This window comes from Sapajus apella, unplaced genomic scaffold, assembly GCF_009761245.1.
Source record: "Sapajus apella isolate SASKATOON/1434 unplaced genomic scaffold, GSC_monkey_1.0 scaffold10, whole genome shotgun sequence".
NCBI lineage: Eukaryota > Metazoa > Chordata > Mammalia > Primates > Cebidae > Sapajus > Sapajus apella.
In genome coordinates, this window is record NW_022436950.1 from 36,763,674 (window position 1) to 36,778,054 (window position 14,381).

Genomic DNA, 14,381 nt, shown 5'->3' on the forward strand with positions numbered 1-14,381 from the left:
AAAGTTTATTTAAAAACACAGGCCAGGAACAATGGCTCACGCCTATAATCCCAGCACTTTGGGAGGCCAAGACAAGCTCTGTCTCCAGCCTGGGAGACAGTGTGAGACTCCATCTTAAGAACAAAACAAAAACCAGTAATAAAAACCTAGAGATTGGTCTGCTTTTTTTTTATTAGACGGAATTTTGCTCTTTATTGCCCAGGCTGGAGCGCAATAGTATGATCTCGCCTCACTGCAATCTCCGCCTCTCAGTTCAAGCGATTCTCCTGCCTCAGCCTCCCGAGTAGCTGGGATTACAGGCATGCGCCACCATACCTGGCTAGTTTTTGTATTTTTAGTAAAGATGGGGTTTCTTCATATTAGTCAGTCTGGTCTCGAACTCCCGACCTCAGGTGATCTGCCCGCCTTGATCTGCTTTTTATTGCCACCATGAGACTTTAGTTCTAAACAATGTCAGGGATAGAACATTCCTCTCTCCAAATTTGTTTTGTTGCTCTGAATTCTATAATGACTGTGGCTATTACTGAGTTTTATTAATGTAAGCTTCAAATTAACACATTTATATTGCTTATGTCTCAATAACCATTTTATTTTACATAAAAGTTAATTAAGAGAACTTCCAATTATACAGTCGGCTCCTGACACATGCTGACTCAGCTGCAATAGTCATATCAGGAGTGCGTTTGTAACAGCTTAGAATTGTTCTAGCTCACTTTGGGAGCAGTTTGTATTTCAGATCCCTGTGGAACTACATATTCTTGAATTTAAACAGGAGATTCAAAATACAAGATAGCATGTGGTGGTAGAAATTGAAAAATAGAACGATTTCTATTCCATCACACTGCGATCAAAGTTTCATTTGTGTTTAAATTTTATTTATTTATTTATTTATTTATTTATTTTTTGAAAGTTTCTTTATTTTTTCTTTTTTTTTTTTTTTAAAGACGGTTTCACCATGTTGGCCAGGCTGGTCTTGAACTCCTGACCTCAGGTGATCCGCCCGCCTTGGCCTCTCAAAGTGCTGAGATTACAGGCGTGAGCCACCGTGCCCAGCCCTAAATTTTATTTTTTATTTTAATTAAAACAATTTTTTTGGTACAGATGGGAGTCTCATCTTGTACAGTCTGGTCTCGAATTCCTGACTTCACGTGATCCTCCCACCTCAGCCTCCCCAAAGTGCTGTGATTACAGGTATGAGCTGCCACACTGGGCCTGTGTTTAAATTTTGAAACAGTGAAATAGACAGCAAACTGCAGGATGTAACATCTTGTCTGGTTAGTGCATATTTTAGTTCATACATGAAATATACTACCAAATTTAAATAATATAACTGAAATTTTTTCTTTTAAAATTGTTATTTTTATTTATTTAATACACTGCAATATCACTATTCATAACTGCAACACACTAATATATAGACATATTTTTTTTCTATTTTTGAAAAAAGTTAATATAATTTAAAAGTTTCAACATCTTTCCTTTTTTGTACTGTGATGTTTATTATTAATTTATTATTGTCATGATTAAATATACCAGGTTTAATAAAAAATTTCACTCATGCTTCTTTTTTCTCTTTACACTCATTTTTCTTTTGAGATGAAATTTCTCTCTTTTTGCCTAGGCTGGAGTGTGATGGTGTGATCTCGGCTCACCACAACCTCCACCTCCTGGTTTCAAGCGATTCTCCGGTCTCAGCCTCCCAAGTAGCTGGGATTACAGGCATGCACCACCACGTCTGGCTAATTTTGTATTTTTAGTAGAGATGGGGTTTCTCCATGTTGGTCAGGCTGATCTGAAACTCCTGACCTCAAGTGATCCACCTGCCTCAGTCTCCCAAAGCGCTGGGATTATAGGCATGAACCACCATGCCCAGCCTACACTGATTTTTATTAAACAAATAAGGCTGATAGTGGAACATATTTTTATTTAATGCATAAACATATAAATCTATTAGAAACTATATGTATTGATGAATATGGTCAATGGTCACATCTATGGGTTACTTCCTTAAAAATCAGAACCAATAATTAGGATAGATTTTATGCTCTCTTCATTATATTGTGAAGTGTCTCGTGTAGTCATAGTTTATTGCTGGAATGACAGCTTGAACAAATTTCAAGAAAATAAGAAGACACATATGAACTCCAAGTTCTCCCCTTCCTTCTGCAACAGTCTCGGTGATTTTCTTCATCACCTCAGCATGGCTGCATGGGTGAACTGAACACATGGGAGGTGGTGGGAGATGAGAGTGATTTTCAATGGTCACCGTTTTCTTCACATGATCTTGACTGATGTCTTCATACATGTGCTCAACTGTTCTGCTGCCATTGCTCATCATAGCCAAACAACCCCTAATCGTGGAGACTGGTAATATTTATCATAAGCGATGTAAAGGTAGTAAATTCTGGTTTTCAAATTAACATCTTCCCCGCCAGCATCAATTTTGGCTTTACAAGCTTCTACTATTTTTCTTGTATCTAGGGTACCCTCCTCTTTTCCCAACAATCCACTCTCTTCATATTCTTCCATATCTGCAGCTTCTCCTTCACTTTCCTCTTCTACCTCTTCACATAGTGCTGAGCAATCTTGAAGTTTTATACTGTCCTTGTTTTCCAGTGTGATCTCTTTCACTGCTTCAGTTATTCCTGTAATGTCTGTGTTGTGATATGTATCTACCCATCTGCCATCACCATCATCTTCTTCAATGATAGCTTCCAATTCATCTGAATATTCCATCTGTTTGCACTGCTTATAGCATGGCACATTTTTGGTTACCAAAAATTGTTTGCCTGTTGGTAGGTATGCCTTCACTTTCAATTCTTCCCCTGTAGCCCATTGCCATGTTGGACAGTGGTGGACTAAGTGATCTACAGCTGCCACAAACTCTTCTGGGATGATTATATCTGTTTCCTTAAACTTTGATTCCTTGAGGACCGGGGTCAGGTACTCAACCACTTCCAGTGCCTTACTCTTCACTGTTTTTGTTACTCACACTCTGCATTCTGGGGCCGGAGTAGTGGCCTGCCGGCGACAGGACGAAAAGGGCAGCCAGGTCAGGGGCCGGGAGTCAGAAAATGTCCCCGCTGTCGCTGACTCACATCAGCACCGAGCAGCAGCCCCCGTGCTGTTTCTTTTCTGGCCATTAGTAGTTCTCTCTCTCTCTCTCTCTCTCTCTCTCTCTTTCTCTCTCCATATATATATATATATATATATATACACACACACACACACACACACACACCCACCTTTTTTTTTTTTTTTTTTTTTTTGAGGCACAGTCTCGATCTTTTGCCCCGGCTGGAGTGCAGTGGCGAAATCTCAGTTTACTGCAACCTCTGCCTCCCGGGTTCAAGCAATTCCCCTGCCTCAGTCCTCCAGAGTAGCTGGGATTACAGGCGTATGCCACCACACCTGGATAATTTTTGTATTTTTAGTAGGGACGGTTTCACCATGTTGGCCTGGCTGGTCTCAAACTCCTGACCTCAGGTGATCCTCCCAAAGTGCTGGGATTACAGGTGTGAGCCAGAGCCAGCTGGCCCAGCCTACTTTTTTTTTTAATTGAGCAGTTAATTTCCTTTCTGTTTACCCTTTGGGGAGGAGTTTATGTACTTAGTCTAGTGGAGAGAGAAATGAAACCCTTTAATTTTGCTTTTGGGTGGAGACTTACTAAGGAAGGTGAAGGAAAGAGCAAGGTACAATTACATGACACAAGGACATATTGTTACTTCCTATAAAATTGGCAGCTCTTTTATTGCTTCAGTTTGCACATAGTTTTCTTCTCACCCTCTCAAATTATACAGGTGCATGTGGATTTGCATGATAAATGTGTAACTGAAAAGAATATTTGTACAGGAGGACAGTCTAGTTAATGAAAAGTATTGGTGAATCTTTTTTGTTTTTGTTTTTGTTTTTTTTCTTGACCTAAGCCAATTCTTTTAAATAATGCCAGGAAATCAGAGAGATCTAGTTTAGATCTGTATTGTCTTTGAAAGAAGTGTATAAAGTTGATAGGTATAGTATAGTAAGTTCTGCATTCATAAATCTAACCAACTGTGGACCAAAAATACTTGGGAAGGAATCTTAAAGTCACCTTGAAAAAAAAAGGAGGGAGGGGGAATAAAAGAAAATACTTGGGAAAAAAATAATACAACAAGAAAAAATAATGCAAATGAAAAAACACGGTAAGTGTAACTACGATTTACATAGCATCTACATTGTATTAAGTATTAAAAATAATTTAGAAATGATTTAAAGTATACTGGAGGATGTCCGTAGGTTTTATGCAAATACTGTGCCATTTTATATCAGGGACTTGAGGACTTGAGCATCCTGGGATTTTTGGTGTCTTGGGGGGAGTGGGAGGGTGGTTCCTGGGTATCTGTAAATTTTCTGCTGGAGCCAGTCTCCAGCAGATACCAAGGAACAACTGCTTGTGTTATTAAAATTTGTTTTAATTATACTTGTAGAGTATGAACATGTTTTCTTCTTCTTCTTTTTTGTTTTTTTGCCCAGGCTGGAGTACAATGGTGCAATCTTGGCTCACTGCGACCTCTGTCTTCTGGGTTCAAGTGATTGTCCTGCCTCAGCTGCCAAAATAGCTGGGATTATAGGCATGCACCACCACACCAGCCTGACTTTTATTTTTATTTATTTATTTATTTATTTATTTTTTAGAAGAAGAAAGAGAGAAAGAAAGAATAAAAAAAAAAAGAAAAAGAAGGAAGGAGAGGAAGAAAGGGGAAGAGGAAGAAGGAGAGAGAACAGGGGTGTTGCTTTATTGCCCGGGCTAGAATGCAGTCTAAAAATGGGTATGCCTGTAATTGTGTTTAATAATAGAGACGTGAAAAAAAAATGAGGGAAGAAAATACCTAACAAGCAGCCAACCAATATTTCATTTAAACCTGTAAATAGGTGTGATGTGGTACTGATAACAGTGTATATTTTGTGTATTTAAAGTGGAGAGTTCTAAAATGTTAATTAAGTCTACTTGCTCTGGTTCTGAGTTCAAGTCCTGGATATCGATGTTAACTTTCTGTCTCATTGATCTGTCTAATATTGATGTTGAAGTCTCCCACCATTATTGTGTGGGAGTCTAAGTCTCTTTATAAGTCTTATATATCTGGGTATTCCTGTATTGGGTGTGTATATATTTAGGATCTTTAGCTCTTCTTGTTACATTGATCCTTTTATCATTATGTAATATCCTTCTTTGCTTCTTTTGATCTTTGTTGCTTTAAAGTCTATTTTATCAGCAAAAATTGCAACTCCTGCTTTCTATTTATTTATTTACTTTTGCTCTCCATTTGGTTGGTAAATTTTTCTCCATCCCTTTGTTTTGAGTCTTTGTGTATCCTTGCACGTGAGATGGGTCTGGACGCAGCATACCAATGGGTTTTGGCTTTTTTTGCCTGTCTGTGTCTTTGGATTGGGGGATTTAGTCGATTTAAATTTAGAATTAATAATAATATATGTGAGTTTGATATTGCCATTTAATGTTAGCTGGCTGTTTTGCCCATTAGTTGATGCAAGTTCTTAATTATGTTGATGTTCTTTATTTTTTGGTATTTTTTAGAAAGGCTGATACTGGTTGTTTCTTTCTGTGTGTAGCGGTTCTTTCAGAAGCTCTTGTAAAGCAGGCCTGGTGGTGATGAAATCTCTGAGTGCTTGCTTGTTCACAAAATATTTTATTTTTCCTTCGCTTATGAAGCTTAGTTTGGCTGGATGTAAAATTCTGGGTTGAAAGTTCTTTTCTTTAAGGATGTTGAATATTGGTCCCCACTCTCTTCTGGCTTGTAGGGTTTCTGCTGAGAGATCTGCTGTGAGTCTGATAGGCTTCCCTTTATGGGTAACCTGACCTTTCTCTCTGGCTGCCCTCAGTATTTTCTCCTTCACTTCAACCCTGGTGAATCTGGCGATTATGTGCCTTGAGGTTGGTTTTCTTGAGGAATATCTTTGTGGTGTTCTCTGTATTACCTGGAGTTGAATATTGTCCTGTCTTGCTAGGTTGGGAAAGTTTTCCTGAATAATATCCTGAAGCGTATTTTCCAGCTTGGATTGATTCTCTTCGTCACATTCAGGCACACCTATCAAACGTAGATTAGGTCTTTTCACATAGTCCTATATTTCTTGGAGACTTTGCTTGTTCCTTTTTATCCTTTTTTCTCTAATCTTGTCTTCTCGTTTTATTTCATTAAGTTGGTCTTCGACCTCTGACATCTTTTCTTCTCCTTGACCAATTCGACTGTTAAAACTTGTGCATACTTCGCGAAGTTCTCGTGTTGTGTTTTTCAGCTCCATTAATTCACTTATATTCCTCTCTAAATTGTGTATTCTTGTTAACATTTCGTCAAACCTTTTTCCAAAGTTCTTGGTTTCTTTGCATTGGGTTAGAACAAGTTCTTTTAATTCCCAGGAGTTTCTTATCATCCACTTTTTAAAGCCAGCTTCTGCTAATGGAACACAGCCTTTCTCCATCAGGCCTTGTTCCGTTGCTGATGAGGAACTGTGATCCCCTGTAGAGGGAGAGGCGTTCTGAGTTTGGGTATTCTCAGCCTTTTTAGGCTGGTTTCTTCCCTTTGTTATAGATTTATCCATCTGTAGTCTTTATAATTACCGTCTTTATAGTTGGGTTTCTGAATGGACATCCATCTTGTTGATTCCCGGCGCTAAAATCTGAGCAACCCACTGTGCCAGCCAGAACAGCGGCGTTAAGGTTGATAGTGCTTTTACTCTGCACCAAGAACCGCCGCACCAAGGCAGCGGCAAAACCGCCTCGCTGGCCTCAAGAGTCGCGCTGGCGACACATGGGGCTCCTCCGCTGGGAATCTCCTGGTGCGTGAGCAACAAAAATTGATCTGAAAGTGTGGCGTCCTCTCGTTCTCTGCTCTTTCAGTGGGAGCTACAATCCCGAGCTGCTAGTGATCAGCCATCTTGGAGATCTCTCCCATGTTTTCTTTGGTGAATCTTTTTAATTAAAGAATCAGTTTTTGTTCTATAAAGTCATGTTTTCAGATAGCAGATTTGCTTAAAGAGAGGCACATTTGTATGTTGAAAAATAAATTCTACACTTTTTGAACTCTAGCCTGAATTTCACTCACATTTTGGTCCAGAAAAGGCAGTTTAACAGGATCAGTAGCATCAATAACCTTACTCAATATAAAATTGTAAGTTATCCATTGTATACTAAAGTTGAAAATATTAAAAGTCAAATTTGGGCCCCCATAATTTAGGTGAAGATAAATCAGAGAAAGTTTAGCAATAAGTGAGGAGAGCATTTTCAAATAAGACATATGAGAAAGAGGCTAAAGGGATGGGGAGGAGATTTTGTAGTTTGGAGAAGAAAAAACTATAGGGAAGATTTTCATTAACTTTACTTTTTATTTATTTTTTATTTTTTTGAAACAGAGTCTCACTCTGTTGCCCTGGCTGGAGTGCCGTGGCGTGATCTTGGCTCACTGAAACCTCTCCCTCCCGGGTCAAGCCATTCTCATGCCTCAGCCTCCTGAGTAGCTGGAATTACAGGCACGTGCCACCATGCCCAGCTAATTTTTATATTTTTAGTAGAGACAGAGTTTCACCATGTTGGCCAGGCCAAACTCCTGGCCTCAAGTGATCCACCCGCCTCGGCCTCCCAAAGTGCTGGGATTACAGATGTGAGCCACGGCACCTGGCCTCATTAACTTTTAAATAGATAAAAGGATATTATTTACTGCTTTCTTTGACAGGAGTGACAATAAGAATAAATAGCCCAGAGTTACTACCAGAAAAAGTTTGGGTGAGAAACAGTACAAATAAATCCTAGTACCAATAAGACTATGCAAGTGAAGGGCACTGGGGTGAGTATCTGAGGTTACATGCACACAGTTTCATACTTCTTTGCTCAGTTAGCAGGGAGGCAGGAGCTTGACTTAGAGCAAATATTCCTGAATACCTCTTCCCTTTGGTCCTACCATTCCGAAAGACTGGATTAAAACTTTTTGTTTCACTTTTCTTTTCTCAAGCATGGCTTTCCTTTTGTACTTTTCCTATTTCTCCTATCAAGTTAAAAGAAAAATGGATTTTAGAGAAGCCTCTGTGCAAACAACCAAGCTGAGTGTATGATGATTCTGAGTACCCCATTTGCTTGGTGATGCTTCTATAATGAAAGTTTGTTTGAGGTTTAAGATAAGCCACAGTTTTGTTTTGTTTGGGGTAGTCATTTATCCTGTGAATGAGTATTGGAACCTATTTAGGTACAGGTTTGAATGAGAGATGGGGGCATGGAGAATGGAGAAATAGAGTAACCATGGACTTGTGTGGAAGAAGACAAATGTGTGCCATGGAGAGGGAAGACAATTTGCCCTAAGTCAGAGTCTTAGCCAGAGATGGCTCTCCTTTCAAGTTCCTCTCCTTTCAATTTCGCAGCGCCAAGCATTTCCTCTAGGCTCTTCTATTCACATTATGTCTGCAGTGAAAGTTCTTAGAGAAGGCACAAACCAAAGATTACAAAGGTTAGGAAAGTAATATAAATGGGTAAATCTAGTTCGGTTAAGACAACTGGGAGTTGCTGGGTTTGGGGAAGGTCCAGGTCCCACCTAAAAGGCATTCAAATAAAACAAATGTTAAATACTCTGCAGGCCAAAAAAAACACAGCTGGCTGGCTAAATTTAGCCCTATGCTCATCATGCTTTTCCTGCTTTCCTAGAGAAGAGAGCTTAAAGTAATCCCTCTTGTATGCAGATATGCACATGATACAGAAAATCAGAAGTAATTGAGAGGAAGGTCTAGATAGAGCATGATTTACTGAAATTCTACATACCTCAGGAAAGGCTATCTCCAGAATTTTATGCAAATTGTGAATTGATGAATCCTGGTTCTGGTTCCATGTTTAATTTTTACTTTTTTTTTTTTTTTTTTTCTGAGACAGAGTCTCACTTTGTCGCCCAGGCTAGAGTGCTGTGGTGAGATCTCCGCTCACTGCAACCTTGTCTCCTGGATTCAAGAGATTTTCCTGCCTCAGCCTCCTGAGTGGCTGGGATTACAGGTGTGCACCACGCCCAGCTAATTTTTTTTTTTTTTTTGAGATGGAGTCTGGCTTTGTTGCCCAAGCTGGATTGCAGTGGCACAATCTCGGCTCACTCCCACCTCCACCTCCCAGGTTCAAGCAATTCTCCTGCTTCAGCCTCCTGAGTAGCTGGAGTTACAGGTGCAGGCCACTGCGCACAGCTAATTTTTGTATTTTTAGTAGAGACAGGGTTTCACCATGTAGGCTTAGGCTGGTCTCAAACTCCTGACCTCAGGTCATCCGCTCCCTTTGGCCTCCCAAAGTGCTGGGATTACAGGCATGAGCCACCACACCCGGCCTCGTTTCTGGTTTTAATTCTTCAAATCTGCTTTGGGATGAGAAATATAAACTATTTAAGTGTAAATCCCTTTGAAAGGATGGAGCTTCCTCGTCCCCCACCCCAATAGATTGAAAGTTAATTGCTGAGTCAGATCTAATCCATGATAGATAGCACAGCATTCCCCAGATTATTTGGGAGTATTTTGATTTATCAGGATAGATATAGTGATGTCTAATTCTTTCCTCAATATTTCATGTTCATCTTTAGTAAAGCAGCTATCAGCAGCTTCATTTATCACCTAAAACTTCCAATATAATATAAGTTCTTATAATTGGAGAACCTTCAGGCAGCTTACACATCTAGAGGAATCTTAATGGAAACTTAAAGACTCTAAAAGCTTTATAGCAATAAGAAAATAGGGCCGGGAGCGGTGGCTCAAGCCTGTAATCCCAGCACTTTGGGAGGCCGAGGCGGGTGGATCACGAGGTCAAGAGATCGAGACCATCCTGGTCAACACGGTGAAACCCCATCTCTACTAAAAATACAAAAAATCAGCTGGGCGTGGTGGCGCGTGCCTGTAATCCCAGCTACTCAGGAGGCTGAGGCAGGAGAATTGCCTGAACCCAGGAGGCGGAGGTTGCAGTGAGCCAAGATCGCGCCATTGCACTCCAGCCTGGGTAACAAGGGTGAAACTCCGTCCCCCCCCCAAAAAAAAGAAAGAAAATAGTACCTTTTTGTTTTTATTATGATAACATATAAAGAAACACTGAAGGCTCTTCAACAGTTCTGAATGTTGGTAAGAATGCAATTTTTAGGTAGAAATTATCAGAGAAGAGAAAATAAGGAGAGAAAGTAATCATAAATTGTTTCTTCAAAACATTAAGTTATCAGCTGGGCATTATGCTCATGCCTGTAATCCTGGCATTTTGGGAAGCTAAGGTGGGAGGATCACTTGAGGTCAGGGGTTCAAGACCAGCCTGGACAACATAGTAAGGCCCGATCTCTACAAAAAAAAACAAAAAAAAAATGAGCCAGGCATGGTAGCATGTGCCTGTAGTCTTAGCTACTCGGGAGATTGAACCCAGCAGTTTGAGGCTACAGTGAGCCCTGATCATGCCACCGCACTCCATCCTGGGCAACAGAGTGAGACTCTGACTCTTACAAAATAAATAAATAATAAATAAATAAATAAATATCAAACCAGTCAGCTCCTTGCAGCAAAGAGCAGAGTGGAGAGTAGATCTGGAGAGAAAATATGAATTATCCAACAGCCATGAGTAGAAATTGATATGGAAGAGAGGAACAGAAAGATCAGTGATGACTGATTAGAAACATTGAATGCCAGTTCTCCTCAGAGAGAAGAACCAAAGGTGAATAATTGTGGCCCAAGCGGAATACTGAGGGAAGAGTGCCAGAACCCACAGGAAGAAGCTGGGGCACAGAAAAAAGAGGGAAGCAAGAGTTTGTTAATCCCCATGGGACCGCAGTCCTGTGGAAAGTGTAGGTGAGGATGTTTTTAGCTCCTTTCACTCACCCTCACTGCAGCAGACTGCTGGTTGGTTTCCAAACTGTTGGAGAGCCCCTCTGCCCTCCTGAACTGGCACCAGTATGAGCAGTGATTTGAGAACTTCTTGAGGACAGAGCACCAGGTCACCAGCTCATGCAGGATTGCTCATCCTGCCCCTAGACCCAAGCTGAGGTGGTGGGTGCCATACTGGTTGTGGACCCATTGAGGGCCTCTGTCCTGCCCAGGGAGTCTCAGCCCTTGTGTTGCTGCGTTACTGGGTCCCACGCAAACTTTCCCTAGCACCTGCTCAGACTATAGCAAGGGCCAGTGGGATCCAGGGGGAGCTGTGGGGTTGCTTGAGGTCTAACCCTCAGGACAAACTGTCCACAGGGGAAGAGAGTGTACAGTGTCAAAGCACACCTTGGGACAAAGGAGATGAGAGTACAGGCTCTCCTGTGCCTGAGAGCTCCCTGTCTGTGCATCGAATGTGACTGTGCCCCTTCCAGCAGAGATGCAGGTGTGGTGCTGGAGGAGTGTGGTTCCACCCAGTGGGCAGGCAGCATTGGTGCTCAAGAAGGGGCATAGGGAGAGGGACTTCTCCCCTACATTCATTGCTGTGTACATAGCCAGGGTGTTCCTGTGGGGAGTTGGCACAGGTATGCCTATGGATGGTCATTGCAGGGCTATTAGGAATGGCTATACCCTAACTGGCAGTGTTCCTACCACCACTCTGGGCCTGGCTTGCATGAAGAGTGGGGCCCCTCTCCCTCTCTACATGGAGCAGCAGTTTTCCTGCAGTAGAGACCAAGGAAGCCACAAAGCTGTCTGTGTTCGGCTGAAAGGAGAACCCTTCCATGGGCAGCCATCTCAGTGGAAAACCTTGGGACAGGCATTTCTGCAGCCCTCAGTTATACTGCAGCCTAGAGATAAACAACATTGACTATCTCAGAGTCACAAAGCCCCAGGACAGGGGTGTGATTGGGAGGCAGATCGCATTCCTGCTTGCCCAGGACATGGAGCTGGTGCAGCTTTCTCTGCCTGTGATGGAAACCTCAGCTCATTTCACCATAAGCCCTGGACTAGCTTCATCAGGGCTTGTGCTTCCACTGTCGTTGGGGTATCCAAAGGTGAGCTTAGCAGTCCAGCTCCATCCAGCTTCTTCCCCTCTTCCTGGGGGTAAGCAGGGAACTCAAGGCATCCAGCATTCCACAGATCAGCCAACCCACAGATCAGCCCACCACCTGAGATAACAGACAGCCCCTCCCCATAAACAAAGATTAAGCACATACCCTCAGCATCTGACTCTTACCCATAATTGCCACCTGCTGGCCTAGAGGTGGAACTGCACAACCCAATGCAAAACCTTTTGACAGAAGCGCGCAGTGCTATGAACCAGGTGAGCTTCCAAAGACCTCCATAAGCTCAGCCCTGCAGAAGGTAGTGAGCCTGCTAATGTGCCCAGCACGTTGCCACTACAACCAGCATTTGAGAAAGCCACTGCACTGAGGCTATCTATAACCAAGGAATTCACACAGAACCTTGGACCCCTGACAGCACTCAGAATTGAAGCCAAACAATCATTCATAACATACATTACAGTCACACCCTCAAGGGGGATAATTATTTTAAAAGTCCCATCCAAATGAAAGTAAATTCAAAATTAAAAAGTGAGATATTCTCCAGTTGAGAAAGAACCAATGTAAGAACTCTGGCAGTATGAGAAAACAGAGTATTTCAACAACCTCAAGAGATTGCATTAGCTCTCTACCAATAGATACCAATCAAAATGAAAATTCTGAAATTACAAAGAATTCAAAATATATATTGTAAGGAAGTTTAGTAAGATCCAAGTGAAGGTGAAAAAACCACCGAGCGTGGTGGCTCACGCCTGTAATCCCAGCACTTTGGGAGGATGAGGCGGGTGGATCACAAGTTCAGGAGTTCGAGACCAGCTTGACCAACATGGTGAAACCCCGTCTCCACCAAGAATACAAAAATTAGGCGTGGTGGTGTGTGCCTATAATCCCAGCTACTCAGGAGGCTGAGGCAAGAGAATTGCTTGAACCCAGGAGGCAGAGGTTGTAATGAGCTGAGATCATGCCACTGCACTCCAGCCTGAGCAACAGAGTGAGACTACGTCTCAAAAAAGAAAAAAAAAAAAAAAAAAAGAAAAGGTGAAAAAATCAACATGAAGAAATTAGAGAAACAATTCAGGATATAAATGACAAATTTACAAAAAAGAAAAAACTTACTAAAGAGATAAGATACTTTAAAGAACAGAACTTCTAGAAATAAAAAATTTATTGAAGGAATTACAAAATACAGATGAAAGACTTAGAAATAGACTAGACCAAATGGAAGAAAAAAAAGATAGCAGAAGAAGACAGGTCTTTTGATTTAAGTGAGACAAAAATAAAGAAAAAAGAATTTTTTTTTTAGATGAAGTCTCACTCTGTTGCCCAAGTTGGAGTGCAGTGGCATGATCTTGGCTAACTGCAACTCCACCTCCTGGGTTCAAGTGATTCTCCTGCCTCAGCCACCCAAGTAGCTGGGACTACAAGCACGCGTCACAAAAAATTGCCTGGCTAATTTTTTTGTATTTTTTAGTAGAGACAGGGTTTCACTGTGTTGGCCAGGCTGGTCTGGAACTCCTGACCTCATGATCCACCCACCTCAGCCTCCCAAAGTGCTGGGATTACAGGTGTGAGCCACCATGCCCAGCCAGTAAAAATTTTTTTTAATGAGCAAAGACTTCAAGAAACATGGGTATATGTAAAATGGCCAATCCTATAAATAATAGATATTTCTAAAAGAGAAGAAGAAAAAGTAAAAATCTTTTTTGTTTTTTTTGAGACGGAGTCTTGCTCTGTCATCCAGGCTGGAGGGCAATGGTGTATTCTTGGCTCACTGCAATCTTCATGTCTTGGGTTCAAGCCATTCTCCTGCCTCAGCCTCCTGAGTAGCTGGGATTATAGGCATATACCACCACACCTGGCCAATTTTTGGATTTTTAGTAGAGATGGGGTTTCACCATCTTGGCCAGGCTGGTCTCGAACTCCTGATCTTGTGATCCACCTGCCTTGGCCTCTCAAAGTTGTGGGATTACAGGCATGAGTCACCATGCCTAGCCATAAAATATACATATATATATATGAGATGGAGTTTCCCTCTATTGCCCAGGCTGGAGCTGGAGTGCAGTGGCATGATCTCAGCTCACTGCAGCCTCCACCTCCCAGGTTCAAGTGATTCTTCTGCCTCAGCCTCCCAAGTAGCTAGGACTACAGTGCCACCATGCCCAGTTAATTTTTGTATTTTTAGTAGACACGAGGTTTCACCATCTTGGCCAGGCTGGTCTCGAACTCCTGACCTTGTGATCCACCTGCCTTGGCCTCTCAAAGTTGTGGGATTACAAGTGTGAGCCACTGTACCGGCAGAAAAATCTTTTAAAACCTATTTGAGGAAACAATTCTGGAAAACTTCCCTGGTCTTGCTAGAGACTTAGGCATAAAGGAAGACTTAGAGATAAAGAAAGCTCAGAGAACAATATGCCT

General features: G+C 41.7%; 1 pseudogene across 1 annotated transcript; it reads right to left on the bottom strand.

The window, feature by feature from the left end:
- Positions 1-2,013: 2,013 nt before the first annotated feature.
- Positions 2,014-3,119, bottom strand: LOC116551535 (annotated as a pseudogene). Its single transcript, XR_004268987.1, has one exon. The product of XR_004268987.1 is annotated as a ubiquitin-like-conjugating enzyme ATG3 pseudogene (transcript).
- Positions 3,120-14,381: the final 11,262 nt, after the last annotated feature.